Source organism: Caloenas nicobarica, chromosome 1 (genome assembly GCF_036013445.1).
Source record: "Caloenas nicobarica isolate bCalNic1 chromosome 1, bCalNic1.hap1, whole genome shotgun sequence".
NCBI classification, from domain to species: domain Eukaryota; kingdom Metazoa; phylum Chordata; class Aves; order Columbiformes; family Columbidae; genus Caloenas; species Caloenas nicobarica.
Genome location: NC_088245.1, coordinates 28014563 through 28035895, shown reverse-complemented (window position 1 = coordinate 28035895; position 21333 = coordinate 28014563).

Below are 21333 nucleotides of genomic sequence, written 5' to 3'. Positions count from 1 at the left end.
ACTTAAATACCTTAAAAAACCTGACCTCGCTAAAGTGTTACATCTTAATATAAATGACAGTTTACCACAAAATTAGCTCTAGTTTTTCATGCCAGCAGGAAACTTCAGCAAATGAAAAAATGGGTGTTAAGTGAAGAAGCAAAGTATTTCTAATATTTTACATGGATCTTGTGAAATATATTCTCCAAGAACAGTGGAATAGTCTGAAAGGGGAAAATTACGGAGGGGAAGAGGGAAGGAAAATAGGGAGGTGATGGGAAGATTTCACTGTGAATTCTACATCTTAAAGCATAGTGAAAAAGACCTTTCCCCAAACTTTCTTTGAAATATGGGTACGAGTACCCATATGAGTATGGGGGTTTTTAATATTTTGAATTGGGAATATAAGAAGAACTGCATTAAACCTCAAGTATCCTCTGTGCGAAGGAGAAAAGGAAGGAGAGAGGGCAAAAGCGTGAAAGAGACAGAGAGAAGGAAAGAAAGAGAGAAAATGAGTAAGGAAAGTGAGGAAGAAATAGAGAAAGAATGAAAGAACAAATGTGTGAGAAGAAAGAGAGAAAAAGAAACGAAGAATGAAAGAGAAAGAAAGAACCAACAGAAGTTAAAAAGTCAAGCCAACCCATCTATTTATCCATCTATTTATCCATCTATCTATCTATCTATCTACCTACCTACCTACCTACCTACCTACCTATCTATCTGGAGTGTCAGGACTCCTAATTCATAGGAAAAAAGAATGGATTATTACTGTATATATAAGCCCTCTCAGCTTGAAAGGGTAACATTTATGTTTCTCTTTTCCAGGAACCTTAATTACCTGAACTTAAATATTCTAAATTTTTTCTTGAATCTATGAATCTGAGATGCTTTTCAACCTCTGACAACAGATCAATAAGCACAACATATTAATTCAAAAGAATAACAATTAAAAAATCCCTCATAACAAAATTTTTGTTTAAATACTCCAGGGCACTTTTGTTAGACAAGTTGCATAGGGAGGAAATTAAAAATAAATAGTACAGAAAGCAAATTTCCCACAAGAGTTTGTCCCTCTTACTTTCACATCAACAGCTTCATTGATCTAGAGCGACTTTAGTAATATAAATTTCTCTTCTTTGGATAAGATGTCATATCTTAGCAGCATACACCAGATAGGCTGTTTTTCAAAGGCTGCAGATAGCCTGGTAATATCTGCCATATTAGTCTCTTCTATCAGTATACTGTATTTATTTCCTAGGTGTTGGCAGACCAAGAGGTTGACACTGTCACTGATGGAGTTTTCAAATCACTTCTCACCACCATTTCAGTTACTTTTGACAATGTTTCATTTTTAGTCCCAGGCAAATATCAAAGAATGAGAAATGTGCTAAAGGGATAAAGGGCATTCCCTTGATGTAATAAGCCACAATAAATATAAATAATTAATAGAATTTATATGATTTCTATTAATAAAAATCTTTCTATGAGGCAGTTCAGTTTGCCTGAAACATAATGAAACTATCTAAATTGTAATAAAAACATTACAAATTCTAAACACTCTCTTAAAATTTGAACAAGTAAAAAAAATTGACATTTGATTCTCAAAAGCCTTTGGATAAAGTACCTCATAAGAGTCAGTTAAGAAACTTGATAACCACAGAGTTAGAAATATAGTACTGCCATGGATTAAAAACTGCTTTCAAAATGGGAAGGAAAGAGTAGGAATAAATTTTGAGTTCTTAGTGGAATGAGGCTATTCATTAGAGGTACTTCAGAGATCAGCATTGTTCAATACAGCTGTGAATAATCTGGAGGAGAAAGTGAATGCTTAGACAACTTCTTGCCCCTCCTGTTACCATCTTTTTTAAATGGCAAAACTTTTATTTTCTTTTCTTTCTTTTCTTTTCTTTTCTTTTCTTTTCTTTTCTTTTCTTTTCTTTTCTTTTCTTTTCTTTTCTTTTCTTTTCTTTTCTTTTCTTTTCTTTTCTTTTCTTTTCTTCTCTTCTCTTCTCTTCTCTTTTCTTTTCCTTTCTTTTCTTTTCTTTTCTTTTCTTTTCTTTTGCTTTCCTTTCCTTTCTTTTCCTTTCTTTTTTTTTTTTTTTAATTATTATTATTCTGGAAGCCCTGTTTCTTCTCTTTTCTCCTCTACTAACACCTTTTTGGGTGGACAGGGATTACCAGCTACTGTCAGTTGTACATCACAACTGGGTTTATCCTTACTGAGGCTTCTTGGTACAATTTCAATATGCGGCATTGATAAGCAATAATAACTCTGGGTCATTAGCAAATCCAACTCAGTACCAATCTGAAAGAGCAACTTGCAGTACTTGGTAAGAGTAAGTCTTCAGATTCTTGATAAAAATACAATAGAATCAACTAATAAAAAGCAGAGAGTAGAAAAATATTAAGATACCATACAGAAATAAGTGGTAAAATACAGAGGGTTTCAAAAAGATTGACCCAATATGAAATACGATGCTTTGAAATTCAATTAATCTTTTTGAAACATGCTGTATATATGATTTATAAAATTACTTTACGTACTGACAAGTCTAATTTTTTGTGTCAAAAGAAAAAAACATTTATAACAGAAAAAGATTAGACTAAGAACAATGAAAAAAGTCTTAGGTTTGGGGAGGAAAATTTCACAAAACAGATATTTCCTCCTAGACTGACCCTGTGAGCTACTGTGAAAGGGCAGTAAAGTTTTAGTAAGTATCCAGATGGAGATTTTCCTACGTCAGAGTAGACCCAACTACATTAAACTTAGGACACCACCTTTGGAAACAGTAATAGAAGAGTCGATCCTGTATTCCAGGTGTGTGTGAATGGAATCCATTTTCACACACTGCTATGATACCATGACATCCTCAGGAAAGTAAGGAGAAAGGCTTCTAATGGATAAAGCTTGTCAATGTATCTCAGCATCCTCATATATAACGAAAGATATTCCTAGAAGTGGTGAATTATGTCAGCACAGGACTCTAGGGAAAAAAAAATGCTTGTCCAACTTGGGACATTCCAACACTGACAACATTCAGATACATCAAATAATAGACAATATTTGCAAACCTTATAATTGAATTTTCTTCTGTTGAACATGGCCATGATTTCCAACAGTTTCCTCTCAACAGGAATTCATGGGGAGTGTAGCTGGTTTTGAATTGCTTATGTAGGTGCATGGAATAGAAAACTTTCATTGTTTCATTCATTATGGAGTTTTAGGGAAAGGCTCTTTCTATTTCTTAACTCTAACCTGGGCATTCTTGAACTGGGCTGTGCACCCAACAAAGAGCTTGACATGCAAATGGCCAGTATATCTTCTTTTCTGCATATTGTGCCACTCACTCCAAATTTTTTTATCACCACCAGACTCATATGGCTTTCTTTTACTTGCATGATTTTCTATACAATTGTTTTATTGTGCTAGCAGGAAGTGTCCATCATTTTATCTTTTTGTCCATTTTTGTATGAAAAACAGGGCATTCTGAAGAGAGTATAGTACTGTCATCAGTCACTGGACATGTGGTTTGCATTCAGCTGTGAACAATGAGAGACAGAGAGGACTGTATATGTGATGGATGTTTAACAATTAAGAATCTTCAGCTGAATGTGGAGGAGCTGGGAAGAAAAGTAGAGGTCCTTAAGAGGATAAATGAGTATAAGAGATTTATCAATGAAACACAGTTAGTTTTAAATGCAGAAAATGAGAAGAAGCAAGGAGGTCAATGGGAGAAAGCTGAGAACAGCCTATAGAGAGGAAGAAGAGGAAGAGGAAAAAGAGGTAAGAGAGATATGCAAAAAGACAGAGTTAAAGTGAATGACAACCTTGACTTCAGTAAAGCATTTGACACAGTCTCCCATAGCGTCTTCACAGCTAAACTGAGGAAGTGTGGTCTGGACGATCAGGAAGTGAGGTGGACTGCGAACTGGCTGAAGGAAAGAAGCCAGAGAGTCATGGTCAATGGAGTAGAGTCTAGCTGGAGGCCTGTATCTAGTGGAGTGCCTCAAGGGTCAGTACTGGGGCCAGTATTGTTCAATATATTCATCAATGACTTGGATGAGGGAATTGAGTGTACTATCAGCAAGTTTGCTGATGACACCAAGCTGGGAGGGGTGGCTGACACACCAGAGGGCTGTGCTGCCATCCAGAGACTTGGACAGGCTGGAGAGTTGGGCAGGGAAAAATTTAATGAAATATAACAAGGGAAAGTGCAGAGTCTTACATCTGTGTAGGAACAACCCCAAGTTCCAGTATAGGTTGGGGGATGACCTATTAGAGAGCAGCACAGGAGAAAGGGACCTGGGGGTCCTGGTGGACAGCAGGATGACCATGAGCCAGCACTGTGCCCTTGTGGCCAAGGAGGCCAATGGCATCCTGGGGTGTATTAGAAGCGGGGGGGTGGTTAGTAGGTCGAGAGAGGTTCTTCTTCCCCTCTACTCTGCCCTGGTGAGACCTCATCTGGAATATTGTGTCCAGTTCTGGGCCCCTCAGTTCAAGAAGAACAGGGAACTGCTGAAGAGAGTCCAGCATAGGGCAACAAAGATGATGAAGGGAGTGGAGCATCTCCCTTATGAGGAAAGGCTGAGGGAGCTGGGTCTCTTTAGTTTGGAGGAGAGGAGGCTGAGGGGTGACCTCATTAATGTTTATAAATATGTAAAGGGTGAGTGTCATGAGGATGAAGCCAGGCTCTTCTTGGTGACAACCAATGATAAGACAAGGGGTAATGGGTTCAAACTAAATACAAGAGGTTCCACTTAAATATGAGAAGAAACTTCTTCTCAGTGATGGTGACAGAGCGCTGGAACAGGCTGCCCAGGGAGGTTGTGGAGTCTCCTTCTCTGGAGACATTCAAAACCCGCCTGGACGCCTTCCTGTGTAACCTCATCTGGGTGTTCCTGCTCCGGCAGGGGGATTGGACTAGATTATCTTTTGAGGTCCCTTCCAATCCCTAACATTCTGTGATTCTGTGATTCTGTGACAAGCAAAAGGAAATGTGCAGCATGAATAAGACTCTGCAGAGTTTGTGACAAACCTTGGGTGACAGAGCACACCAAATCACAGAGTGGTGAGTGGAGAAGAGCGATGGCAGTGAGGAAGAACAGCCCAGCAAATGGAGACACGTTGGAAAAAACACATTTTTACATGCACTTTTTCATACGCTGACTTTTCTGCCAGGAATACTGTTACAGTTAAGTGTGACTGAACAGATGCATTTTAATACAGTATGCTGTAAGAGAATATCGTGTCTGTTGGTAGGCGTCAGTGGCATAAAAGAGGAAAGTTTCTTGGTTTGTGTGATAACTCTGAGATATTTATGATGTTAAGTGTAGGGTGACAAACTAACCATGATTTTGGGAGGAATGAAAAATTTTGTCAGTGTAGTTAGGCTGGGTGTGTGCAAACTGTGGGTAATATAATTTGCAGCTAATAAAGCAACTAGATTACTTTTTACAGGAAAACAGAAGATGGGACTGCATGTAGGAAAGAAGTAACTATTTGAGAGTGTGATTGATGCAAAACAGTAACAACATCATCCTGCTGTAAAGATCTAAGTTTCCTGAAAACAGCTTTTTTTTTCATGAATTTCTCCTATTTTTAAGTGAAACAATTCATTTGGGAAATGTTAGGGACTATGCAGGGAATTGTTCTGTAAAGCTTTCCACTTCTCTTGGGAATTCTTCCATTACACAGCCTTTTATCTCTCTGTGAGGATCAGTACAATGCTTTCTTCACAGGATTGTATAAAAGAACCTACAGATCCTGGCCCAGATTCTACTACAGGGCAGACCATGCGTCCCTCTGACTTGGGTAGTTTCTGTACAGATTGACAAGATATGGTTTATTTAGTGGCAAAGATGCTCAATGGTTTTATATGACAAATACCCTTCCACGTTCCTGGAGCTTAGCTGATTTACTGCAGCATAAAATCTAGTCGATTAGATGGTAGGAATACAAGACAACTGTGTGAAGCTAATAAAAAAGCATCACATATTTAGGAGTGGCACAACACATCATTGACAGTACTGGTGTTTACTATTGCTCGTTCAGGCCATTACCTAAAACAATATCTCAATGAACCAGTGGAACTGTTAGGACAACAGCAAGATACACCATTCTACACTGTTAGCTGGTCAATGGCTTACTGTTTGTACTGAAACATTTTCCAGGCATCTGAGGAGGACATTTAAAGATCAGTTTTCTTTCATATAAATATGAAAACAATAAAGAGCTTATGAATACATAAAAGTTTTGAGTACAGTCCTCTAAGACCATCCAGCCTCTTCAGTGTCCTAAAGAAGTGTGGGTCAATGAAGGGCTTTTAAAAATAAGTATTTCATTTTATATTTTAGAAAACGGTGACTAGTAGAGGTGTTTTAATAATTTTGAAGCAATTTTAACTTAGGAAAACAGTGTGAATGAACATTTTAAAATGTAGCTTGTACTTTGGGACAGTATTGTAGCATGTGCAGCTAGTCAAAATAAGATTCTTGTATTTATTTTCAATAAATAAAAAACACACAAGTGTTCCACTGTGCTGTCTAAAATATCCACCCTTAGTCACAGGTCATATGTACTTAGCACAGTAAAACAGGAATGACTGAGTCTAAGCCTTACAAATAAAGACAGAAAAAACAATGCTTAGTCGAAAAGATATTGCTCCTGCGTACTAAGAGAAAGGAGTTTGAGTCAGTGCAGCAGCTAAAGCACAACTACTTGTTTCTATATTGAAGGTGAAATGCACTGGACAATGGGGATGGGGTACAGACAGTGCCAAGCTCTGGATGTGTACTCTTTCTGTAGTTTTGTAATTTGGGTGCTTTTTTTTTTTTTTTTCCCCCCTAAAACTGTATTTGGGAGGCAGTGACCCCAAAAGGGTTGGGAAGGGCATTTGAGCCCTTAGGGCCATCTGCAGTTAGGTTATAGCTTTTTTTGTTCTCTAATTTGGCCCTTCCTTTTTCTTGCTAAATCATCTTTACAGCAGCAAACTGTTTCTACCCCTTCATTTTACCTGTTATGCATAGGAAACAATTTTTAATCCTTTTTCATTCCATTATGTAGCTGAAATTAAAAATATAGCAAGTTGAACTGGAATTTGAATAGTGATGCTAGAGGAATTTCCATCTAAATTAAGAGGATCAGAATTGTTTTTATTTAAGAATAATTTTTACTTTTTAGACCCTTACCTTGAGTAATTTATACAGTGCTGGCCACTATATCTTTGTAAAGGCTTAATTGCTCTTCAGGGGAGCAGTGTAGAGCAATTATACAAATGATACCAGATATCAATGATTTAAGATATGAGGAAAGACTGAGAAAGTTGAGCATATTCTCAGTGGAAGAGACTTCATGTAACCTGACTGAAGTTTCAAAAATTATGGAGAGGACTGATAAAACTGATCCAAGCAAGATCTTTACACTTTCAAGACCACAGAAGCTAGAAGACATGATCTAAAAATTAGAAAGTTGGGAACAAGAAAAGAAACGCTAAGGCAAAACTATTTTACACAGAAGGATTAGAAGTGTACGGAATAAATTACTGTAAAGGGCCCCTAAAGCAAGAAGCGCCATTGAATTCAAGAGGGAATGAGACGAATTTCTAAACAAAAGGAGCAGATAGAGGAGTGGCAGAGAAAATGGGCAAATTAAATAAGGGAGACAATAAGGAACAAGAAGAACAGCATGAGAGCCTTTTCGTCTTATTTCTTTGGTTCTTGTTGGTACTGGTCTTTGGATATTGATTTACTATCAGCTAAAATAATGCAGCAACCTCATAGTGCAGGTCAGTCAGTTTGTTTTGAGACATTATTTACAACACTTTTAAGAGCAAGTTTATGTAATTAAGCGGTTCCTGGATTTTGGCCCATGATCATTTTTGATCCCATCTTGAAAAATAATCAGTTACTGATCCTAACCTAGCTGGAAAACTATACATCAAGGAAACTTGTGCCAAATAGACATGGTGGTACAAAATGATGAGAAGGTCTTTTCTCTCCCACAACTTGTTGGAAACATAAGTTGTGGGAACACCCAGAACCCTGATCCTAGGATATTTGTCTCTTCAGTAGCTGGAGTTTTCAGAGCTCTCTTTCACTAATAGATACTGAGGATGTAGTTACATGAACATTTTCTCTAGTGTGAAAGCCAACTTATGAAGCTACAGCTTTCAAACACAGCTACTCATTCCAGTCCCCACACCATAAGTTACTGTATTCCTAAGAAGTAGCACCAGAAATCTGAGGTAATTTTACAGATTCTGACTATATATGTTGATTTAATTTTCCTGTGACTGTACAAACCAATAAGGAACAGCAAAGTCTGTGAAGCTGTACATACTCAGGAAGACAAGATTCCATGGAATTACCTTCAGACAGATGTATTCAGAATGACAGCTTTGATTACACAGGAATGAATGGCTGAAAAGCCCATGCGCACCTGAGAAAGCTTCTTACATTTCATTGTCGAATGCTACCTATGTCCATTTTTGAAAACTTAATTATTTCTCAACAATATTAAATATTTAAAGCCTAATAATTGCTCAGTTGCTCCATTCCTTTCTGGTCCCCCCTACCCGTTGCTGCTTTTACATATCAGGCATGTGCTATCATGTCAAAAAATAACATATGGACAATAATATATTGAAATCCTAGACCTTGCCTAATTAATTGTCTTATAGCTTTCAGAAATGTACCAAAAATAACAAAAAACTTGATATATATATTAAATAGTAATAATATCCTCTATTTTGTTTATTTGGGAAGTGGGGGACATTTGAAAGAATTATGCCATTTCTTTCAACGTAAAGCTTGATTTTTTTTTCTTGAAGAAAATGTACTCTTTTTTTCTCTGCATTTTAAACATTAATTTCCAAGGTATCAATGGCTAATTATTCAGCAGTTACTTTAATTTTTTAGATAGGGAATAAGTAGCCTTGGGGAGAACAGATCACACTTTTAAAGTAAGTCTAGCTACAGTAAAGGTTTATTACTAGAAGACATCCACTGCATATAGTCACTGCTATTTCTTTCTCTATTCAAAGACAGAAGCAGAGTGGTAAAATTTAATCTCATTAAAAAAAACCAAAAAAACAAAAAACAAAACAAAACAAAAGAAAAACCCCAAACAAAACAACAACAACAACAACAACAAAACACAAAAAAAACCAAACAAACAACACCACACCTAGATGTTGCCTAATAGCCCTGTATGTCTGTAGTTGGGTCTCGGAAAGGTGAGCTCAAGAGTACAGAAGGATTTACTGCCATCAGCTGTCAACCTCACCTCATGCTGGGCACAGTAGAAAGAGAAATTCATTTGCTCCTTACTGCCTATTTCACACTTCAGTGTCTTTCTGTGACCCCACCTTCTCTGATCTTTGATGAAACCCTGGTCTATGAGCTGGACAACTGGAAGTAGTACAGTTTAGCCGCTTCAGGGAAGGCCCTCAAAGCTCATCAGTCACAGCCCCAATGCCAGAGCTCCTCAGCCTTGTCTGCTGCAAGTTCTCCAGGGCCAGGAGTACCAGTATGGATTGCGAGTAAAGAAGAAAATCAAAATGATATCTCAAAGGAAAATTAACATTTTTCATGCAGTTATATCTTTGGTGACATCATTTGGGAACTCCTTCCCACAACAGTATACAATCCAGGTGGTCCTGAGCATAACATGTGCCTGTTGCAAAAATGTTAAATGAGAGGTAACATGCACTTAAACTCTGTCCAACAACAATCCTACCCAATTGTTTCCATGTGAAAAAAGGTATGACAAGTGACAGAGACAGCAATCCTCACGAGGAAATGGAATAATTTCTCACAACCCTTGGAAGAGACAGCTCATGTCCTGTCCTCTCCATGGCTCAGTCAGAAAGAGAAAACAGCATGGACCAGGACCCAGCGACAGGTCCTTAGGTCAAGTGGTGGCCCCAGTTCCACTTCCACTACAGAGTTTCCAGATCTCCTCCGTGGTCACCAAATGTCATAGCTGTAAGTCATCACGATTATTTGGGGAATGTTCTCCTCAGTTCAAAGTTCATGAAATAACATGTGTTCCTCTGCAGCCCAGCTGACTTGTGGGTTTTTAGCCCAAAACTGATTATTTGTTTGCACACCTTAATGTGTGGGATTAGAACATGTGGGAGATTGGAGAGTGCAAATATTGTTGGGATTGTGTTGGAGGACTGTGCCATGGAGAAGAAGACAAACATGATGTAAACTTTTTCATACTCTTTTGTGAGTGGTCTCTGACCTGTGCTCTTCTCCAGGTAGTGTCTGGAGATATCTGGGAAAGTGCTAGGTGTCAAAGGCCAAAAGTGTACATGAGATTCTAACAGTCAATGCCATGAGTGATGGCAGGCCACAACTTAAGCCTGTGACCTGGACCTAATATGACAGTTAATAACATAAAGCCAAGCTTATTTAACTCTGTTCCTGGAATATTTCTATGGATTCCACTTTGATATACGGTTTCCAACTTACCTCAACATGCAGTATTGCATCACCATAAGCTTGCTTGAGGTATTTCGGTTAAATATCTGTAAAAGGAACCAAGCATTAGAAGTTTTACTAATGAACTGTATCAGTGTTTCAGACCATTAAAAACATATCTATATCTGTTTTATTGTCAATATGTTCCTTACATTTTTCTTACTAATATAAGACATAGCCTCTGAGTTTGGGACAGGAGTTCCAATTGAGGCAAGATCTCTGTTCAGTGCTCTGGTTATTCTGATCACAAATCCATCCAAATTTGGCCAGGAATTTTCAGATCAGGGCTGGATCCTGCTTTTCTCTTCTGCTAGACTTTATGACATGCTTATAACTAAACAGTTACAGCTTGTAGGGTTGGTGAAGACTCTCTGCCTTGGAACAGGATTTGCAGAGGAATCTAGGAGGGTATCAGGACCTGTGTAACCCTCCTGTGATCCCCAAGCAGCAGGAGCAGCCTCCAAGGAATCACCAAAGTAAGCACCAAAGAGCACCAGCAAGAGTCTTACATCAGGACACAGGCTAAGACCACTCCCTGGCTGTTCCTCAGCCCAACATGCCCTCAGTGGGGTAGATTCAGAGATCTTGCCCTAAAACTTGAATAATTTTTTTTTTATGTTTTCTTTTACCCTTATAATCACTTATTGTATTGTAGATCTATCCAGGTCACCATAGTTTAACCAGAGGAGTGACATTCTAGTCTAAGAGTTGACATTGATACAAGTTAGTCTGTTTCTATTTAATTACCTGAGAAAGAGGAAAATAATGATACTCTAAATATAGAAGATGTTGAAATTTTAGGAGTAGTCGTTCTCCAGCCTATTATTAAGCAGCACATACAAGTGTTTTGTGTATGCTGAGATTAATTTTCAATACACAGTTTCCCCTGGGATATTTATATTCTTCCAATCAGCATAGAACTGTCCATCAAAAGTAACGTTATAAATATATATACCTATACACCACACGCACACACACACAATCACTCCAATAAACTTTTTGGTGTTTCTTCTTTAGACAGCTGTAAATCCAAGTAAAAATTTCTCTGCACAATGACCTGCTCAGGTAGGTGGGTGTTCATCACAACAGACAACTGGAACAGAAGTACTTGTTGGTTTATTTCTTTTTTTTTTTTTCCACTTTTGCAAACAGTTAAATTAAGAATTCTCTTGTCTGAGAGGTAGAAATTATTAATGCAAATGGGGAAAAATCTTTTCATAAGAGATGCTTTTGAGTCCAGCCTATTTTGGTTTTCTTACTCAAACCATTTATTTCTAATTAGATAAGAGAACAAAAAAAAAGAAAAATCCAAAGGGGGAAATACTTTTTTTCCCACAAATTGCTTCCATCATTTCTGAACTCTGCTAAGCATTTTTAATAGATATGTGCCCTTAGCTCATCTTTTGCATGCTAACAATTTAATCTGAATACCAATATAGACACAAAATAAACGATTGTTTCCTGCCAGAGGTATCTGCAGAAGAAATCTTGGAGTAACACATTGTCTTTGCAGCTCATTGTGTCTCTAATTAGACTGGAAGGAGGCAGAAGCTTGCTGGTGTCAGTCTGTGTTTAGCATGCCCTGGAGCTTCAAGCTCCTGTGGGTATCAAAGTGCACTAATTAAATGAGGGGTCCACAATACCGCACTAAACATCAGAGTGAGAGAAAGAGTCCAGTGTCCTCAGTGCCTTTGAGAATCCATGGCCCACGCTAATTACCCATTGTTGAATTGGCTTCCCATTCTACAAGGAATGAATGGGGCCTTTCTCCCCCCCTTCCCCCAGCCTCCTCCCCCCCTCAGATTTTACCATCTTTGCTTTGGCCGCCTAATTAATCTTATGGAAATCTCCCGAAGCCAGATTCCAGCAAGGTTGCCCCGATGTTTATAATTTGATTTGTGATGATAAAAGTGAAGACACCCGGTGATGGAACAGTGTCATTTTCAACACTCTTGAGAATCGAAGAGGCTATCAATCTTTCCCACGTGCATGGCAAACTGATATCCTAGAAAATTAACTTCAATTAATAACAGAAATCCCCAGACTCTCAGGGAAGTAGAGATGCTTTGAAAGAGAACCTTCAAAGATGTCTCTGGATTGTCTTTTATATGCAGACTCTTCTTTTTATATAGAAGAGATTCTCAATAAGGGAATGTGTGGCAACGGGGGGAGTTCCCCCTCTCCCTTTTTAATCCGAGCAAGATGAGGTAACATTTTATATTTAGTTTAGGAAGAAGTTAACCAAAGGTCTGTGGATTAAACCTGGTTTTATTTCCTCTCCATAGACAGTACTACTGAAAGGGTTATGCTACACATTTCACTAAGGAAAAGAAATTTAAAATAAAAAGATGTTTTTAACCATAACACTCCCCTCTCCAAAATACTGGAAAGTTAAGGGTTGGACCGCATGTCATTGCCAGCCTTCCTTGCCTGGACAAGATTCGTGATCTAAAGCGGAATGTTCTATCAGGAAAAAAAGCCTTGTTAAGATTTTACATGTTCTAATAACTGCAGTGACACAGGTACTAAAGATTCATAAAAACAAGTCTCATTCCTGCGAAACTTCGCAACATGAATTGTACTCTAAGAAAACCCTGCCATGTCTATGTGAGTGGCATTTCTGTATTGCTATTGTATAGGGTACCTGGTCAGACAACACAACTTCAGTTTAGTGCTAAAAAAACAGGAGGAGAAGTAACATTTCACCACTTGAGATATCAAAAATTGTCTTGCTGAACAAACAACCAAAATTTAAAAGATCACCCAGTAACAATTTCTGGGTTGGGGTTTGGTTTTTTTGTTTGTTTGTTTGTTTTGGTTGTTGTTGGGTTTGGGGTTTTTTGTTTGTTTGTTGCGGGGGGGGTTGTGTGTATTTCCTCGGTTGGGTTTATTTGTGTTTGTGAGGGGGTTTTGTGTGTATTTCCTTGGTTGTTTTTTTTGTTTGTTTGTTTTGTTTGTTTGTTGGTTTTTGTGGGGGTTGTTTGGTTTGGGGTTTTTTTTTGGGGGGGTGGGGTGGTTTTGGTTTTGTTTTTTCATTACATACCATAGACAAGAAATTCAAAACTGTGATTAACAATTAACTTGAGGTGATGTGTAAGTAAAACTTACTACCCAGTATCTTACCTAATGTTTAGCTTCTGTGTAATTTCCAAGGTAGCTTGAAATGAACCTAAGTTACAGTTTTAGCTTAGCAGCAAGAATGGGTTAAGCTTATTGCCTTTCAGGTTCTTGTTATAATCGCTGTCACGTGAATGAATTCATGTTGTGCCATTTCTTGCTCTCATTACAACCTTTGTTACGAGAATGAGGTATTAGGATTTTAATGCCTCATATATTCTGTGAATTATGTTAGTGTGCTGTACTACTTTGACCTTTTAAGTATTCTGTAATTTGATTGGCTGGTAATTCTAGTCCTTTTCTTGTTGACAGCCTCAATAACCTTTCAGACAAAGGTGGAATGGCAATCCAATCAAAATACAGAATATTTAAGAGTTTAAAATACGTAGTAAAAAGGATGGCTATAGTTCATTGGGGGAAAACAAAATCTTGATTCTTTCAGTGCTTAAAAGTTGGGACTTAAACAGAAAACAGAAGAAATAATGAATTACAAAGATAAAGCTTAGGATAACAAATGAAAGTGATAGGGTTTTTATTTTAAAAACTTACTTTGTGATAACTTGTGATATTCTCTTGGCTAACTCTACTTGATACATACACAATTAGATTTTTAACCATCTTTTTTAATATTGCCATATCATATGACATTTTATTAAATGAAAATTTTCTTTTATATCTTTAGCATCTAGACCTATTTTTAAACAATTTTATCAAATCGTGAATATGATAAATAAGTACACAATAAGTATAAATAAGTATACAATACTGAACACCTTTGTGAGGATTAGTAGTAGTAATAGTAATCCATATATCATATGGTCGGTGTACAAAGTATCACGAAAACATAAAAAAGCACATGTCTATTATTATTTGGTACTATCATATGCACGTTCAGATTTAATGATTGGAGAAGGATGTCTAATTGTCAGGAACTGACATTTGGATTTGTGTTTGTGTTTTTGAATATTGTCTAAAAATAACCCTCGGTGACAAACTATACTAATTAGAATGAATGCACACTTACTATATTTTCTGCTGTATGTAGAATAGAAAACAAATTAATTTTACAGAACCTAGTAAACTTTAAACTAATTCAGTTCTTTTCTCCAAAAGAATTCTTCCTCTGAAATCTCTGCTTATTAAAAATAATGTTTGTCTTTTTCTTACTTTTCTGTAATAATTTTATTTTTCGTTCTTTCTTATCTTTCTTAGAATTCTGTATGGAGAACCCAGGCAAACAGTGGAAAATCTCCAGGAAGGTTTCTGATGTAATATCATTTGGAATCTCTGGAAATCCCTCTTAAGGATGCTATGCCAAACCCAGTCTGATATAACTTGGGGTATGTATAGTTGGCCCTTTTTTGTTTTATTGTTTCAAGTACAGGTTTTCTTTGATTAGAGGTTGCAGCTGACCTTTAGTTTTGTCTATAGACTCTATATGAGGGTTAAAGTGGTATACAATCTTAAGGCCACTTCAGGGAATTCTTTATTTTTCAGTGAAGGAAATGAAAGAATGGATTCTTCCTTTTTCATGAGACCACTTACTAGGTATATTTAGAGGAGGAAGGGTCCTTTCAGGATTCTCATTTGAGTGGGATATGAATTTCCAGGCAGCTGAATTTTTAGACTTTTCTGCTTAGCAAAGAAGGGCCTAGGTCAGATTCTGAGACCATAGGTTAAAAATTTCAGGAATCTTGAAGGGGATACAATTGATTGTATACCATCAATTGTACAGCATACTTGTATGAACAGAAAGACTGTGGATGTATACCAGTTTCTGCATGTCCTCTTAATACAATGTGGCAGATTTCACGCAGCATAATACAAAGCTAATCTGCATGCAGAATAAGACACATACACAAGCTGTTTGATAAAGTTTCGGCCCTAATTTTGTGGAGTTGTTGGGAAGCCTATGTATCGTGAGCAGAAATGTCAGTAATAGAAAGTAGATTACAGTAATGTACCGTATTCTCAGTCTGTAAATGTTGATGGCTTCTAACAGCCTTTGAAATTCAAAAAGCCTGGTCACTATTTTTATGGCATGCTGGTGTGCCTGGGAGGTGGTAGAGAATTTTTATTCTCTCTATTACCACATGATGCAAACACCCAGCTCAAGGTATCAGTGGGTCTAGAGTGAGCCTGGAAAACAACTGCAAATGACCAAGTGAAATTTTGTGGTTTTCAACTGAAGCTTCAATTACATGAGTGTAATGGTTTCCTGTATAAGTCTATACATCTCAGTATTCAGTGGGATTCATCATCTGGATGAAGATGTCAAAATTGTGGTCTTCACAGAAAGGTGATCTTATACAACCTTGGTAGGCATCTGCTATTGCAGTGAATGGGTTCAAGGGAATGGTTCAGCTTCACAAACATAGGTTGCAGGGTGGTTAGAGTGCTAGTAGGCTTCACTGATGGTTTTGGCCAGGAGCTCAATTCAGGCGCCAAAACATAGATATCACCAACTGTTTCATATGCTTAGTTTGTGACTGACATTGATAATAGTTTTCTATTTGCACCTAGGGTCAGGTTTGCAAGAATGAAAGGAGTTTCCATCAGTTTTTCTTATCATCACTGCTTTCTCATAGTGACTACACTTTAACTTTTTTCATTGAAGAAATAGGTTGTTGTTTATCAGTATACAAATCTTCACACATAGACAGTTTAATCTGAATATGTTCGCACTATTACATAATTTAATATAGACATTTTAAAGAGAATTCTAAGAAGATGGATGTCAAATATCTTCCATCACAAAAGTATCAGATGTGATTTTATGAAGATAACAACATCTTCAATGACTGTGGCTTTTTAGTATTGATGGAAGTGGTTCTTTCTTCTAATCTAAAACCTGAATTTTCTTGTCCAAATGCGGTGGTTTCACCATTTTGCCAGAAGTAGGTCACCTCCACTGGAATTACGGCTGTTTAACACACTGAAAATTAAATAAAAAGGAAGAATGTATTGTAGTAAAAGGCTTTATATTCAGTAAGATAATCACTGTACTTGATGTGCTCCTTCGTAAAATGCTTGTTCCCATCCTTTGGAGGTGACCTGCAAGTAGCCTAGCAATAATATTTTAGACTTCATGCTTTGCTCACTTAATAACACATTCAATTTATCTGTTTTTCTGTTCTGGTATGTGATAATTCAAATAAATTCTATTAAAATTGAGGGAGCCTGGCAAGCAAGTCTGGATCAATCTTTCTTCTCAAAGCCACAACTGTTGAAAGAAGGACTTAGAGTGAAGCCAAGCAGTTTAGAAGTCAGTGAAGGCACAAAGAATTCTCTCAAAATATTCTCTTGGAATAGAGAAAGTGCCTAACAAGGCCAAGCGATTCAAATCTATTTCCTTTAACAGAACTGTTGGCTTGGGTCCTTTCTTATTTAAGTTAGGAACCACTCCACTACAGTCAATAAAGTTATACTAATAAAAAGAAAAGAAATAAAAATCAGATTTGACCTTTTAATTGGCTTCAAATTGGGCCCTAAATTAGGTAGTTTATTGGTCCAGGGAAATGATCACCTGCCTTTGCACTGACCCATCTGAGGGATAAGTAATACCTCATTTCAGTCCCCATGAGGAAAAAAAAAAAACAAAACCAAATAGATTCCACATTTAATAGGCATCAGTACTATGAACAATTCTGCTCTTAGATTTAGATGATAATATGGAGTTCAGAGGAGTGCCTTTAAATTGAAATAGTTCAAATGAAAGATGAAGCTCCTAGATATGTGAACAAGTTACAAAAGGGTGACAAATTCCTGCCTATCCACTAACCTATGGTAACTATAAAAATTCATGCCACTAGTTCATTCAAGCATCATTATTGCAATCAACTCAGGTTCTGAAGGTCTGATTTGTTAACATATGCATCATTCACAACTGTGCAGAGGAACACAAGCAGGATCCAAAATGTGAATAGCCAGGAAGAGCTGGTTCAGGGAACTTGTATGCTTTCTCAAGGTGTTTTCCTTAATGTACAGAAAGCACTTCTGTATTTTGAAAGGTGGCATATTCAGAGAAGATACACAGTGGCTCCGTACACAACGCACGCTTCTCTGCCTTTCAGCAGTGGGTGAAAAACCTGAGGCTATGGTATTGGGAACACTGTCACCAACATCTTTCACTGCTCTCCTCTGAAGAGGACAATCCCTGCACACAGGAACTGCTCCGATGGGAATGGCTGTGTTTCACCATGTTGTGGGACTACGGACAACTCAAAAACACTTGATGAGATTTCTTGGTTGTCCCTGAAATCAGGATGTAGGAGGCAAGTAGCTCATCAAAAATTAACAGGTAAAACTCAGTAAAGGTAGTTAAATTTCTCTTCTATCTACTCACTCATAGCAACACAAAAGCACCACAATGTCAGAAGTCACACACCATTTTAAAAATAATAGAGTACATGAGCCATGACAGCTCTGACAGACATTTTTACTTGCACGGATGAGGAATTAAAAGACATAAAATTTGGGGTTTAGAGTGTTTAAGTCATATCCATTTTTTTTTCACAGTGCTTTTCAGACTATTTAATACTCTAGAAAAAACATTGTTCAGAGAGTGTTCAAACTGGAGTACACAGCACCAACAGATGCCTCACAAATAACTGAATGCTTGACAGGAACCATAAAAAAATTCTCAGAAGTAATGCCTGTGGGAGGAGAAATAAACAGAATTTTGTCAAAGAAACAATCAATCATTTTGGTTACAATTTCTGATGTCAGTCTTTGAAGTATCACTTTCAAGGAGAATATTCCAAAATCAAAGATCACAGCAGCTGGAAGTTCAAGTGCTTCTCATGGTCTCCAGGCATATTCATTCCTGCTGTCATCCCAGTATCTATGACCCTCAAGCTTCAGTGCACACAGACAAACAAAACTGTTTTCAGAATCAGATAATTCAGTGGCCTCATTTTGATCATTACTTTCATAGAGTCCTGTATTTAAAACAGCTTGACATTTTTTATTGTTGACCTGATTTCTGCTTCTCCATTGCAGGTCAAAATGAATCATATTGAAGGGAAGTATTCACTTTTTCTTCTGTCAGGAAAATATCTCATCTGATTGCAGCTGTAAATCAGATCACATCTGGCCAAACTAAATCTGTTGGCAAGACTAGTTTCGCTTTTAGGATTTAAAAAAAAAAAAAATCAAATTAAAAAATCCGTACTGTAAGGTTATCTCTAAGATTTGTTGGATACTATACAGAGACTATAGAGGGATCATTCTGGGCTGGCCGAGTATTGCACCTAACATCCATGATAACAAGGTTAAAACAATGTTCTTTATGCTGATTCAGGCTGGACTTTAGAAAGCGATAAACTAGCACTTTTATCTTCAACCAATCCTTGATAAGACCTTTATTGCATAAGCAAACAAAGCAGTTAAAACATCTCAGAAGACCAGTAGCTGTACATGCTGGCAGGAAGAACAATGATACGTGTTTTATTCCTTTCCTTATGTAGAGTAATAAAAAGTTCCTCTTTTGTGGAAAATATGAGGTTTTAATTGGGATAGAATAAAATACTTAGCAAGAGACAGTGACTTTGCCTCAAGATATTCTGCAGACCCAAAAGGGCAAATAAGGATTTTCTTCTATTAAAAACAGTTTCACTGTAACAACTATGCTTTGGATTTTTTTTTCCATTGTGCCATGTTGTAAGTTCAACCAGTTTGCTGTACTATCTCACAGCAGGTCTTTGTGACCCGGCAACTTTTCAAATATTATCCTCTCAGTGGATATCTCTGTTTCACATTATCTTCATCCACGATATGTTATTTTGCATTTATCTGCTTTGATTCTCACCTATATGAACTTATTTTCACTGCATATTACCAACCTCCACGGCTCCCATATTATTTTTCTGTCCTCACAGTTACTTGCGACACCTCTTAATTTTGTATAATTTCCACTTGTGAAGTCTTGTTAATGTCTTTTAGAAGACTAAAAGAATGAAATAGAATTAAATAGCCTGTATCTATAAAATAAAGCTCTGAGTTTGTCAAATCATAGAATCATAGAATGTCCTGAGTTGGAAAGGACCCAAAAGGATCATCAAGTCCATCTCCTGTCCCTACATAGGACAGACAACGCCAAGGTTCACACCATGTGTCTGAGGGCGTTGTCCAGTCTCTTCTTGAACACTGTCAGGCCTGGGGCCGTGACACCTCCCTGGGGAGCCTGTTCCAGTGTCCAGCACCCTCTGGGGGAAGAACCTTTTCCTAATGTCCAACCTAAACCTCCCACGGCACATCTTCCTGCCATTCCCTCGGCTTCTGTCACTGGTTGCCAGAGAGATCAGCACCTTCTCCCCTTGTGAGGAAGCTGTAGACCACGATGAGGTCTCCTCTTAGTTTCCTCTTCTCCAGGCTGAACAAACCGAGTGACTTTAGCTGCTCCTCATACAGTTTTCTCTCCAATCCCCTCACTAACTTCACAGCCCTCTTCTGGACACTCTCCAGTAACTAAATATCTTTTTTATCCTGTGGCACCCAGAACTGCACACAGTGCTCCAGGTGAGGCCGCAGCAGTGCGGAGCAGAGCGGGACAATCCCCTCCCTGCCCGGCTGGCGATGCTGGGCTGGATGCACCCAGGACACGGTTGCCCCTCTTGGCTGCCAGGGACACTGCTGGCTCATGTTCAACTTGCCATTGACCAGAACCCCCAGATCGCTCTCTGAGGAGCTGCTTTCCTGCATCTCGTCCCCCAGTCTGTATGTACAGCCAAGGTTGCCTTGTTCCAGGTGCAAAATCCAGCACTTGTCCTCGTTGAACTTCCTGTGGCTGGTGATTGCCCAGTTCTCCAATTTATTTAGATCCTTCTGAAGGGCCTCTCTGCCCTCAAGAGTGTCAACAGCTCCTGTCAATTTTGTGTCATCAGCAAACTTACTTAGTGTCCCTTCAAGTCCTGTGTCCAACTCATTGAATAGTACTGGCCCTAAGATGGGTCCCTGCAGAACCCCACTAGTGACTGGTCACCAGCCCGACACAACCTCATTTACTAGAACCGTTTGAGCCTGAAATGACTCAATACTTGTCCTAATGAGATCAAAGGGCAGAATGTAACTTTCTTGTATCCCAAATCTGACATATAGGAGGTTACAGGTCCAGAACAAGCAAAGCAAATTCAGAACCAGGAGCATTTTGACTTAAGCAATGAATCTCGAATATTCCCCATTACTACCCCTTCAACACATCTTGGTGAAATTCAGTCATTTCACTGTCCAAGCATCAACAAGTAAAGCTTTTTTATCTCCAGCCCAGGTAAGCTGAAAGAGCTGTGAGGCTTCTGAACACAAGAAGGCAACTTCAGAGAGCTGGCTCTGCACGGATGCAGCAGTCTGCTCCCATCCATGTCCTAAATAAAGCAGCCCACAACTGAAGAAAGAGATAAACAAGTGACTGGTTTTGAGCTTAGTTATGTTAATAGTACATTATCACACCAGTAATTGTCACCATATGCTTTTTGGAAAAGAAGGTTATTACAAATGGCTTTACAAAGATTTGAAAAGAGAAAAAAAGATGTTTCATTCTGAGATTCTAAACTGATTGCAAAATATTCAGCCAATAATCAGCCTTTATATACTCCAGCTGTTTTACATAACATACCGTGATAATAAATATCTTTAGCTCAACTCGATACAAATATGTCTTTCCCTTTGGAAATAAAAAGTAACAAAGCAAATGAAAACTATCCTACAGAAGCACAGCAGCGTTTGAACATCAATTTGACAGGTACTATAATTTCC